This window comes from Poecilia reticulata, chromosome 21 (assembly GCF_904066995.2).
Source record: "Poecilia reticulata chromosome 21, P_reticulata-male-v2, whole genome shotgun sequence".
Classification (NCBI taxonomy): Eukaryota; Metazoa; Chordata; class Actinopteri; order Cyprinodontiformes; family Poeciliidae; genus Poecilia; species Poecilia reticulata.
The window spans coordinates 16998970-17012289 of NC_088850.1; the positions used below are offsets into that span (position 1 = coordinate 16998970).

Here is a 13320-nt window from a genome sequence, read left to right on the forward strand (position 1 = left end):
CGTCCAGCTATCAGACTACAACAGCATGCTGTGAGTACAAACACACCTTTCCTGTTGTCTTACACAAGTTTTACAGCCTAACAGTTGTCACATTTTACTCAAACTTAACACAAATGAAAGATGTGCGCAGGGAAAGAAAAAAAAAAGGCAGCAAAGTGGAATCTACAACTTTTTATGCCCTGATGTGAATCATATAAACATGGCAAAATTGAACTGTTCTTCCAGAAGGTTTCTCTTTCTTTCACCAAACCAAGTCTGGAAGCAGAACAATGGATTGTTTTTTTCATGCTGACGATGGTCCGTTTCTCCGTTGAGCAGTCATGGGACTGTGAAACGCTCGAAGAGTAACGCAATTACCGAAGATAGACGAGGAAGTCAGGACCCGGCGCTGGCTGCTCGACGATCACGTGGTTCACACACACACACACACACACACACACACACACACACACACACACACACACACACACACACACACAAATGCTGATGGCTGAAAAGGTCACACACTACCTCCTGTGTCACCTCCACATTCATTTCATAGTTTCCCTTCTGGTAAAACTCCCACTTCTGCTTTAATATTACCCCCCCACCCTCCTCTCTCCACCATGCAGCGCCACTCTGCTCTTCATAAACATGAGCGATTGCAGGGTCAGACTCAACCAGGTACATTTTTCCTGCGATTATCCAATAAGTCCCCATGGCAACGGCATCACAACAACACGTGGATTCACACAGTTTAATGTGCTTTGCATCACCTCGTTATTAGATTACCTGTCATCTGAGCTGAAAAATGTCTGAAACTGCAAATGCTCGGCGAATGACATAATCTGGCAGCCAGATTGCCAGATTGCTGCTGGTTTTATGTTTTTTTTTTTTTTTTCCAGCTACAGACGGAGAGCTTTACGTTACGTTTACCGCAACCCTTTTCTGTCGCTGATGGGAGTAATCTCTGAGTCCAAAAGCCTTTTGGCTTCATGTCAACAACTGAAACTTATAGTCCCACGACAATGGCCGTTTGCTAAGCAATGAGAGTAATGCACTTTTACATTGATTTGCCTGTTGTGGCGAATGGAAATTTATAGTCCCCTGAACGAGTATTCATGAGTTCTGAAATTTCATCATGTTGCAACAAGGAAATTCACTCGATTTTAGTGGGATTTTATGTGAAAGATCTACACAGAGTGCTGCATAATTACAAGGTGGAAGAGAAAGATTTTTTGCAAAATGGTTCAAGGCAGGAGAGTTAAATTGGAGGAAGAGGCTTGGGGTTAGCTCTGTGTTTAGCTGATTTAGAATGAGATGTTTTGTGAAAAGCAGTCCTCAGGTGAGCGAATCGCAGTGAAGATATGCCAAATCCGCAGCGGTCACTCCGCTAAAAAGTTGTTTCCAAAGTGTTTCCCTCAGTGACTCCAGACACACTCACCAAACCTTCCAGATGTTTAACCAATAAAAATGTAAAAACCACAAATATTTGTGTTTCTCTGTGTTGAATTGCCTCGAGAAATGACACCGACGTTCTCAAGACGTGTTGCAAAATTTGTCAAACGTTTTTACGCGGCACTGACACTGACTTTGCTGGCCGACATCGTCCAGAATGTTCCTTTCTTCTTAAGTATATTGTCGGCAGCATGTGGCCTCCGTAGAGCCCAAACCGACAACACCAACATCCTCAACCCATCTAAGAACTCAATTTAGCCTCAGCTGCACGACTAATTTGATGAATAGCTGGGACACACACACACACATACACACACACACACAACAAATATAGCTCAGTTTCAACTTGAGAGCAAATTACAGTGCTCCACTCCGGTGGATGTTTGCCATGTGGTCCTGACATGTTCCTGTCGGCGAGAGGCAGAGAGTAATGATGTCACTCGCAGGAGATGTTCTTTTGTCGCTTCAGCCAATGGGAGAAAAAGGAGGGAACCGCGAGGCACGCTGCTGTGAGGCAGAAGACGGCTCTCTGGCAGGAGAAGGGCTCTCCAAAGTGACGACGGAGGCTTTAGCCTCTGATAAGCTCTGGGCCTCGTTCCAGAAAACCCGTAAGCCCCAAACTCCTCACACCCTGACGCCTTCTATCCTATCTCTTCATCGCGTCTCTCTCTTCCTAAACGCACAATAACTGAATGAGTGTAGCGCAAACAGGCAATCCCCGCTGTGACTGGCGTTTGCTATTTGTTCTTTTTTTTTTTTTTTTTTTTTTTTTTTTTTGCTTTTGTGCGCTCAAAGACTGAGTGAAAGATGAAATCAGAGGGAGCGTGCGTGTAAGAGATAGTAAGCGTGAGGGAGATACAATATTGCTAGTTGCCATGGGGACACAGCGACGTGTGTTTCTTTCGTTCTTCTTGTTGTCGTTGCAGAAACCTGAGTGTTTACGTGTGTTTGTGGGAGTGTGTGTTTCCCTGGAGGCAGATTACTATCACAAATTACAACACAGTTGTTCTCCTCACATGAGCTTTTGTTGACGTTTCACCCATAACCATCATCATAGTAAATTTGTAAAGAAAAAAAAAAAAAAGTCATGCACCTCCATAGTCCACCACTAGATGGAGACAGTAAAATTTCCCCTGAGGTGGGATTAACGCTCTTGCTGTTGGCACAGTGAAATGTTCCGTTTCTTCTGCACGGCTGACATCTACAAGGCAAACATTGACACGTATGTATAATTCACTAAGAGGCTTGGTGATCACAATCAGTAAAAATGTGTTTTCACTTCCCAAACCGTTCTAGCAGTTTTGCCACCGCCTCCGTTCAGCCCGTTTCTCCTTTCATCACCCTTCACAAAGCTTTAAAGGAACCTGGAGCTTTTGCTTTGTTTGATCTCAGTTCAGAGCTCTTCTGTGCCAGGCTTTTGCACTGGATTTCGCTCCTTAAATCTTTTTTTGTTTTCTTTATTTTTCAGCCACAAGCTACTATATGTTTTACTGGGATCTCATGGGAGGTGTGTTGGAGCGTGTGCGAACGTCAGTTTTCAGGTTTGGCCAAATGGATTTAATTGTGGATTTAAAGGCCGCAGTAGCATATAAATACAGTTTGAGCTTAATCATTGGATTGTTGCTCTGGTTGCAGGTTCCAGGTCGCTGTTCTGCGTTGAGGTTAACCTTTTCTTCAGGTTTGAGTCCTCTGCAGTTCTCTGACAGGTTTTCCGTCCCATATTTTGATCCTTCCGTCGACTTTTGAGATGTTTCCATTTTACTGCTGAAGAAAAGTTTTCCACCACGCAGCATTTTGCATGCAAGTCAGGAAACAATAAAAGACGATAAAAGAAAATCACACCCACCTTTTTTCTTTTTTTTTTTAAGTACAAATGTATGCCACACTTTTCAGATTAAGCAAAAAGCAATACCTTCCGTCCTTTTTGCTTTCTCTTATAACCAAGCTGTGCTTTCGGTTGCTCATATCTAACAATCCTAATAAATTACGCCGTGATTAAAACTGCTGCTGCTGCAGCCAAAACCGATCCCACTCTGTAACTCACAGTGTGGGTGAGAGAACACCATCTCCTCCCCCTGACGACTCCCCCTGCGCCCAAATGTGAAAAATAGATGTGGGCGTCAAGAAAGCCCATGATAAGTTAGGCTTCAGCTGTAAATAGTTCTGAGCCAGAGGGGTGTTCCCTTTGCTAGCAGGGGTTCACGTTTCCCAGGAGATTTTTTTTTTTTTTTAGGCGGATAAAAGAGGAAGGAAGACGGTGTCCGTTTCCAAGTTGCATCAGTCCGCCGCGTTCGCACCAGAGGTTCAGGAGAGAATTTGAAAACACAACGATAACTTCCAATGTCTACCAACAAGACGAGATGATCCCAGAGTGTGTTTCACCTGGAGCTCATTGCCATTTGCAGAAGGAGAGATCACACGCGAGGAAGTTGCAGTCACACATTTCTGTGTGAACACTGTGCTTTAGAAAACCATTCAGCATTTTGTCATCCAGCACAACCATAACTTAAACATGCATGGCCAGCACTAAGTGCACATGGTATCTGGAAGTGGCAAATGCTGATTGAAACCATTTTTTCGCGTAGAAACCTGAAAAATGCAGGAGGCAGCTGTTTTTAGCATCAACACTTTCATGCCCTAAACAACTTCCAATGGAAACAAGCCATCTTTAATTTTGTTATGAACACAGCCAAGATCCAATTGGTGGATTTTAGTTTTTGTCTTCACTTGTATTGGTGTTTTTTAGTCATTTTATTATTCCGAGTTTGATTCCTATCTCTGTGTTCATCAGTGCTGTTTAGGTCTTGCCTTATTTGTTCATTCCTTTATGTTTAGCTTCTTATTTCTTGTGTTCTGTTTATTTAATTTCTTAGAATATATTTTGAATTGATTTTTATTTTTAAAAATAAGAAAGAAAACATTATCATTATTACTTACCAAATAATGATTTTGGCAAAAAAAAAAAAAAAAAAAAAAAAATTGCCATTATTTCAGTAAAGTCTCGATATCTTCTGTAAGTTCTGACCTATATGCTTTCAAGGAATTAAAACAAAATAAACACTTGGGATATCCAATTTCAGTTTTTTTTTTCCTTCTTCTTTTAAATACTTTCTTACTCTAGTAAGAATCACCACATGGTTAGCAGTTTGAACCTCTAGTGCAAACGTGAACCTTGTTGTTGTGCTGTATCCATGAGTGGAAAGTGTCCGTGGTGCTGCTGCACAGTACAGGTGCTCCACATACCCAGCCAGCTCTCCGCCCTGCTCTGCGCTCATTCGCTCTCCCCAGCAGCCCGGATGTAGCGCACAGGACCGCACAGTCCTCCACTCCAAAGAGATAATAACATGGCGCTGGCAGACACATAACGGTGCTCATCCCTCTAATAACATCAACAGGAACAGACCAAATACAAGCCGACGGGACATGTGAGCTCTTCGACCCCCAACACAAGCAGGTAGGTGCGGAGGAGGACGTTGGAAAGACGCCGTTTGACGATGCGTTTACGGTTAAATCAAACAAACAAACACACAAAAAAATAATGAATGTGTCTGCCTGCTTACTGCTGCTGCTGCTGCTGCTATCTCATTGCACAGGAGGGTTTTTTTTTAAACAAAAAATGAGAAGCAGCAGCAGCTTTTGCTGAGGTGAAATTTTTGTCCGATGATGGTTTAGTTTTGTGTCTCCGGTTCTTGTTTCCGCGGGGTTAGGGTTAACCCTCCGCTCCACGCTGAAAACAGCAGTGTCATACTGGGCTGGTTTGCGTCGCTGCTTACGACGCGTCCGTGCAGAAATAAATCTGTCATTTTCTTTTTTTTCCCTAGTGCATGTGTGTGATCATGGCTGTCAGGCGCTCCGTGCGTCGGCCGCTGTCCTTGGTGTTGAAACTGGTGGATAGCACACCTAAATGCACGATGCAAACACGCCCCTCGACGCTCTCCTTTAAAAAAAACAACCTCACTAATGCTCACTCACCAAGAGTGCTTGGAGGTCGAAGGTAAAAAAAAAAAAACAACCTACAACATTATAGTACATGTATACGTCTGTCCTTGCAGCTATATGCGTTTATTTAAGCCTAAGAGCGTCTCCTATCCTGATTCACTCTGCAGGTGGATATGACGGTGTAAGGCATTTGATTATTTTTATTTATTTATTTATTTTTTAGTGCTAAATCTCGCAGACAGCCTTGGTTTGACTGTGCTGTGGCTAATGCAGGCCAGGTAGGAGCAGGAACAGATGGCCTGTTTTTTTCCAACTTCAGCCCTGATAAGAATGTGTAGACGAAAATTAAAAGTGGTGGCTTGGCACTCTGAGCAGGGGTTCCTCTCCCTAAGCTCCTAATTGCCCTAATAGCAGCACTGATCATAGGGGAGACAATAACAGGCTGTCATGAGCCCCTAAACACAGCGGAGAGATCACCGACAGTGATGTAAATATAAAGGAGGCTAACTCAGACTTCCAGTCAGGGCTCTTTCTAAGGTGAGGGTCTTTTAACAGGAGATGATAGTACTGTGAATTATTGCAAAACTGCTGTTGTTAGGCATCCTTAAGCTCAAAAAGTTCAAGTGTTTTGTTTTTGTGGCTTTTCCGGGACCCGATTGTGGAACACGTTAGCCAAATTCCCGCACAAATTAGTCAACCAGAAATAGGAAATGACATTAAATTGGCTCTGATAAAGGGGCTGGATTTTTTTTCCCCCCTCCTCGTTCACTAAATGGGTCCAAACTGAATCAACAAGAAGTAGGAAGCATTTTTAATATATATATTTTAAAAAAAAAGCCTTGATGTTTAATTGGGGAGAGGGTTTCCCCCAGTGTATTATAAGCCTGGCGGGCCACCAGGGTTTTCTTGAGCCCCCACCAGGCTAAGCGTTTTTTTAAGTCTTTTTAAAATGTTTGCATTTTTTAAGACTTTATAGTTGGCATTTAGGTATTAATCTTCCAATCGTTTAATAACACATAATTATCAAGTGACATTTTAACATTTTCTGTCAACCTTAAACATTTTTTAACTCAAAAACATGACGCGCCGCTGTATGAATGACTGCCCTACCGCCCAACCACTGGGATTAGCAAGTTTTCTGGGGGAAACTTTGGGGGGGCATCATGTTGCAAATCTGCTGAAGTTAAACTAACTACTTTTATCGCAGTGAATTGTTTCTGGTCAATGTTGCCGTCTTTGGACACAAATTGGAATCAACACGTCAAGGGCAAACTCGCATTCCTAAAGTCAGATTCCCCCATAATTCACCATTAAGCAACCTCACCCACTGCTAGCCAAACCTCCAAATGTATGACAAGCTTTCCTTCTGGTTTAGTTTCATTTATGTTTTTTCTTTTATTATTGTTGTATCTTTGAATGCCCCTTTTCTCTTTGTTAGATTTCTGAACAGAAATGTTTTTTTTTCTCCCCCAACTTCTGATTAAAATTAGCCATAGCAAAATTCCAGTAAGTAATCTGTTCTGTGTCGGCAGGATGCGTCCGGTTTACGTTAAAGATGCCCAGTGATGCGCGTCTGTTGACGGGGTGCACGGCTGCTCTCCCTTCACATCTAAAAGAACAGAAAGTGGCATTAACAGATCAGAAAAAGCCTGATCAGGGCATCTTTAATTAAGGATACAATGTGATTAGATTTGAACAGTCAGTCAAATTTGTCCCACAACAAACCAAAAACACCTGTCTCTGAAAGCATCCAACACTGGCAAATTTCAAGTGTTTCCAGAGATTTAAAAGAAAAAAATCATTGAATGAACATGGCGTGGACAAAAAAAAAAAAAAAAAAAAATGCTAATACACGGTTTTGTGGCAGCGCAAACACACGATCTCTGGTCTTCGTTGTGAGATGTTGACATTTGCCAACAGGTAGTTTGAGAAAACCATTCAGGGTTTACCTGGGATTGAAGGTCGCCAATTTCTACACAAAGTTGTTTTCAGATTTTTCCAGTCGTTCAACAGGATTCTGCAGAGATTGAACATCAGCATCCTGTGGTTATAGGAAGATGAAGTTGCTCGGAGATGGTATTACTGTTGCACGTTTTGACTCGGGTGTCTATAATTTTTTTGCCGAGTTCTCTCTGACCCATTCCGTATGGATCACACATTGATACAAAACTACCCAGAAGCCTTCTTGTTCCCTCCAAAATAAGCTGAATGGATGAAGAAAGACTTGAGGAAGCAAAGTTGAACACTTCTAATGCGAGAAGCAAGAATCAAAGATTTGTAGGAGTGCAAGCAAATCATGCTACAGCATAGCTTTGGAAATCAGTAAATTCGATTTTCACGTTTTCTTTGGTTTACTGTGTCACAGTACTCTTAACATTTTTAATTTTTAATTTCTTTTCTTCCAGAGGAAGAAAAGAAATCATTGACCTGGAAGAGTACCAACAAACGTGACTCGTTTCTGTGCCACATAAAAAAAAATAAAAATAACGTCAAACTGATAGAAATGGCGTCGGGACGAAACTCGTCGATTTGACCGCGTGCCTCTTTAAGCGCACGGTTTGCCGTCGCTCTAGCCCTGCTGAGTCGCCAAGGAGGGATTTAAGGGCGCTCTTTGCGTCCTTCATAAAACGATTGGGTGTGTTTACTGTAAAAAAAACAACAACAAACAAACAAACAAAAAAAACCAACCTGAAGACGCTTATGAGCTGAGTCAACATGTTGGTCTGCGTTCGTTCGCCTGCTCGCCACCTTCCCTGTTGAACTGCAATCTGTAATGTATTCAGCCCCGAACGCTGAGCACAACAGCTTTACATAATGATCAAAGCTTGAGGGATGCCAGAGCATGGCTTCAGCCTGCAGTTATAATAATAATAACCTTTGAAGCTATCACAATCCCACAACCTCATCCTCATCATACATCATACTCTTCTTCTCCGTTTGCAGCCGTCGTTCTCCCTCCCTCTCTCTCTACCCGCCTCTCGCGCGCACACCCACACATGCGTGCTCGCATGGACCCACTCGACAGGCCTCTTGTGTTGAATGCTTCTGGATGTGGGGTGAGCACTTGAAAGAGGAAAGTGATAATGAACACATGACAAACTATTTTAGTCCCTATGGCTCGGCACTAGACTGCTCCGCCGGCGTCTGTGAGGAGGCAGCCTCTGCTGTTTCCACAGATTTACAATTACATAAGAGTCAGAAGGAGTCGTACATTCAGTCACCAAGCCAGGAGAAGATGAGCTAAGGCTGTTATTTTTTTCTGTGCAAGTACGGTGGTTTCCACTGACTGACAATTATGTTTTGCTCTAGATATCCTTGCACGACTTTTACATGCAAAGTAGTGCGTAGTTGCGAAGTGGAAGCAACGATATGCATGTTTTTTTTTTTTTTTTTTTTTCACAAATAAGTCTAAAAAGTGTGTATTTGATTTAATAAAGTAGTTCGTAATTTTGCTTTTAGATCGTAAACAGAGAAATGCAGAAATGCCACGCTGTCTCCACATGTCACAAACGAGCAGAGTTACAGCTGGGACTGAATCAGGGCATCTGAATGAAACTGTGAGTCACGCATTTTTTTCCAAACATTTTTGGTTGTAAATAGTTTTATGAAATGACATATTTTTCTTCAGCACCATGTCCTACTTTGCGCTGGCCTATCATAAACAATCATAACCAAGCAGATGAGGGGAACAATTTAAGTTGCGCCGATACTGATGTGTTGATCAAAAACGGACGTCCAAACCTATGCAACAAACGTTTTCGGTAACGTGTAGGAGAGCGTTAAGGAGAGGATGGTTAAAAAAAGGGAGAAGAAGAAAAAAACACAAGGAAGAAAAACGAGAGAGGCAGTCAAACATGAGCACTGATGGTTGGATAAGGTAGCTCTGGAGGTTAAAGGAAAGCAAAGATGGATGAACAGAGAGAGAACTAAAGTAGTTTACTGTGTGTGTGTGTGGAGGATGATGATCAGGAAAAGGATAATGGGAAATAAGAGCATCAGAGGGCCAAAGAATAACAAAAAGAGAGCCATCCACAGAGGGAGCAGCTGCCAGTTTCTCTTCGCGGAGGGACTCGCTGTGTCCCACTTCAGGTGCAAGCAAGTAGTCTGAATGCCAAACTCTTCCTCAGATGTCAGCTCTTTTGTCAAAGGTTATTGCATCCTGCTGTTTTTTCATTAAAAAAAAAAAGCTTGTTATTTTTTCTGGCAGAAACAAAATAGTGCATATATTTCTGTCTGCTACTATAGACAGACACAAAGTGTAGATATTAGCATCGCATTTTACCATGTTTCCAAAAAAAAAAAAAGTAGACGCATTTCTCTTCGCTCATCTTGTGAGTTTTTACTCACAAGATGTGAGTAAAAACTCACATCTTGTGTTTTTACTCACAAGATGTGAGTAAAAACTCACAAGATCTCTCTGCAAAATGACGGTTTGAAACCTCCATCTCGGTTCGTTTTGCTGTTTACGACCGGAAGAGAAGTGATTGGCACTTTGCTGGAAGTGCGTACGTGTGTGTGTGTGTGTGTGTGTGTGTGCGTGTGTGCGTGTGCGTGTGCGTGTGTGTGTGTGTGTGTGTGTGTGTGTGTGTGTGTGTGTGTGTGTGGGCCGGTCATAAGGTTAAAGCTTCAGAGGGCGCTGATGAAGAGGCCTAGTTAAGCTTGATTACCCGTTGATGCCCGGAGGCGGCAGAGTGCTGCATCTGCCTCTTCTGCTGTGAGGCCCACAACGCTGGGCCTCACAGTTTTGTCATCCGCCCTCCAGGCTGAGGGAGCTGCTGCGTTTCGGTGGCCATTGTGTTTAGGGAGTTTGTGTGCTTCATCTCTGTTTTATTTTTTAGAGATGTTCCATTCAGGATTTTCTTGTCCCAGATACGGTTATTAAAAAATTAGGACAACCCCATTAAACATCCACTTCTTGATTTATTTCTGGGAAGGAAAATTAATTAATCACAATCAAACAAAAAAATAACATCCTTTTTAGTCATTGGGCAAAAATATACCATTCTCCAGAATGAACAATCTATCTTAGTGTAACCCTGGTTGGTTTAAGTATTTTTGGTCAGATCCTTCTTGTAGCCATCTACCAATCTCACCCAACAGCTGCGTTTCCCTTACAAATGTGTGCAAAACTTAGTCAATGTTCTGCTCGTGGGGAAAAAACAAACAACTCGATTAAAATCACACATGGTGATCCTCCTGCCACTTTCCTGTCGTCGTCTTCGTCTTTTCCGCCAGAAGTAACGTCCATTTCTTCTGGCACATGTGACTGGTGCGACATGGAAAACGTTTTTCAGTCATACTACTTATCCACATCCTGACAAACGTTACAAAGACACAGTTTGCTGTAGGGTGTCCTAATTTGTTAAGCATAACTGCGTTTGGCCCGAGGAGATTTTCTGCTAATCAGATTTCTGTTTCTGAACATATGTCTCTCTCGGCAACGTTTTGATTCTGAAAAGTTAGCTGAAGTGCTAATGCTAACATGCAACACTAGTTTTTCATCTTCGTTGATTTGTTTTATTTTTCAAATCTACCACAGATTTTTTTTCTTCCTTGCACTTAAAGGAAAATTGTTGTCAGCCCTTCTCTGTTTTTCCTGTTATGTTCTCTGCGACGCACTGCGCAGTGAGCGACAGAGGACACTGCGATCAGCAACACGACACAATAAAATACTTTTTTCACAATGAGCAGAGGCAGTGCAGGTAGTTTGACTTATTTATAAAACTTGATAAACCTCAACTCCTGTTCCAGATGATATCTGGCTACAACAGACTGATTATGTCCTTGGGTTTGATTTTAAACCTTCAAAAAGTTTTGATATTCTGAATTAGCAGATTTTAAAATCCTTATACTACAAAAATGAGAAAAATACATCACAGAAATATGGAGATACACAAATTTGCTCATTGACATTGGGCTCAGACATCAAGTCGAACATTACAAATGAAGTAAGTGCTGCAATTTTTATGATTCTTTAATGCTTGTATGTTGCACATTTTAGCAGCTGCACAGGGACTTCCTGTTACTGACTGAAATGTTGTCATCAACTCTAGGTTGCCAGGCAACCAGATGATGTTATCATCTACACCTGGGCATCCTGACAAAGAAGCATAATTCTCATGATGCTGAACTTCTGCTTGAATAAAACAGGACTGTAGTTTAAGGAAGTTTGTAAAAAAAAAAAGACAAACTTCATGTAAGCACACTCCTTATTTTGTAATACATCGACTTAATGTTTTCTTAACCTATTATTTTTTATTTATAAGCTGAGTTTTGTCCTCACAGCACTGTTTATTTATTTACTGTTACTGTTCTGGTAAAAACCCAAATGCTGCATGTCAAGTTGAAACCTAAAGCAGCAGGGCGGCTCATGGGTGGTATACTTTGTCTACATAAATTCCTAAAAAACACTTAAATTACTTTTCTATAAAGAAACGCTCCATGTTGGTAACTCAGGGCAACATAATGTGTTCACAGCTTATTCAACCTAATGTGGAAAAGTGAAATTTCCCTCATTTTCCTAGCCAAACTCATCCCTCTGGGAGTTTGTTTTGCATTTGGTTGCTGCATTTGTAATGATTAACGGCTGCAAAAGTATTCATGTCCCTTAAACGTTTTTACAGTTCGTGACATGAGAATCTCAAACCTCAATGTAACCTGATGGGATATTATGTGATAGACCAAAAGAAAGTGACGTGATATGCAAAGAAAAGCGAACATGCCTCACTAACAATCCTGCAATTTAGATTCATAAATAAATGCTGTTCGTCTGTCTTCAGAAATATTTGTTCACTTCACATAGGCGTGTCACGATAACAAATTTTACTGGACGATAAGTTGTTCCAGAAGTTATCACGATAAACGATTATATTGTTGTTTTGAGACCATTTTCAAGTAATATAATGGTAACAATACAAGAACAAATTCTAAAAGATCAATAAACTTTAAATTCTAATTGACATTTAACGCTGGAACTGGAAGACATTTTAAATATCCAAAATAAATAAACAAAACAACAAATAAAATGAATAATGACTACTGTAAACAAAACTGTCCTTCAAAAGAAGGGCTGAGTGAGACAAAAACACCAAACTGAAGAGTTTAGTCATCCAGTTTTAGGTAGAAAAAGAGAAAAATGATAAAACATGCGAATAAAAATAATTGAGTTTGTTCTAATTTATCATGCGATTACTTGATTTATTGCTTATCGTGACAGGCGCAGTGCTCTATTTACGACAATTATTTGCATCACTTTTTATATAGAGAGAGTAAGGTTGTGTTTGTTTTAACATACGTCACAATTATGCACAACTCTTTGTGGGTCTATCACAGGAAATCCTGCTATTGGATGAGTTCAAGGACACTACATGATTTTTTTTTTTGCTTTGTCAAATGAATGAAATGGCTAAGCTATTGTAAGAAGGATCACTCCCCAAATTACTTCTCCTTCTGAACGACACTCTGTTGCAGTTTAGCAATGTGTCATGTTGTGTTCAGGGTCTGAAAAACAAATCAGTCTGGCCATTTATTGCCTTTATTTAACGTTTAGTCATTTAGAGCCACACCGACTATATTATCTGGCCAAATTGATGGTCGGCTGTGCGTAGAGCGATGAACTTTCAGCTCCAGACTGTTAGATGATCAAAAGGATACAAAGAGATAAGAAGCGCTACTCTCGAATGAAATGTGTGAATTCCCACCTTTTCGTGGACAAACCATGAGTCACTTTTGCTCACTTTTTTGTTACGGGTGACAATCGGGATTAGCTGCTGCGAGTGCAGTGCGGCGTGTGCTGAAGATGCAAGACGTCGGAAGCTTTTACTTTGAAATGCCAATCTAAAACCAAAGACAAAGCGTCTGATTTCAGCTTCAAAAAGTGATAACAGAGTAAGAGCGGAAGACGCTAGGATGAAGCTGAGAGAAAAACGGAGAAAAGTGTCCTGG

At 41.3% G+C, this 13320-nt stretch overlaps 1 protein-coding gene across 2 annotated transcripts in view; it reads left to right on the top strand.

The window, feature by feature from the left end:
• Positions 1–4492: 4492 nt before the first annotated feature.
• Positions 4493–13320, top strand: part of pak5 (p21 protein (Cdc42/Rac)-activated kinase 5) — a 70385-nt gene continuing 61557 nt past the window's right edge. Inside the window, exons 1-2 of one of the 2 annotated variants that reach the window (XM_008398331.3) lie at positions 4493–4891; positions 8836–8933. The gene's annotated coding sequence lies outside the window, so the exon portion shown is untranslated. The remainder of the gene's footprint in view (positions 4892–8835; positions 8934–13320) is intronic. The other variant, XM_008398330.3, reaches the window with a different exon arrangement.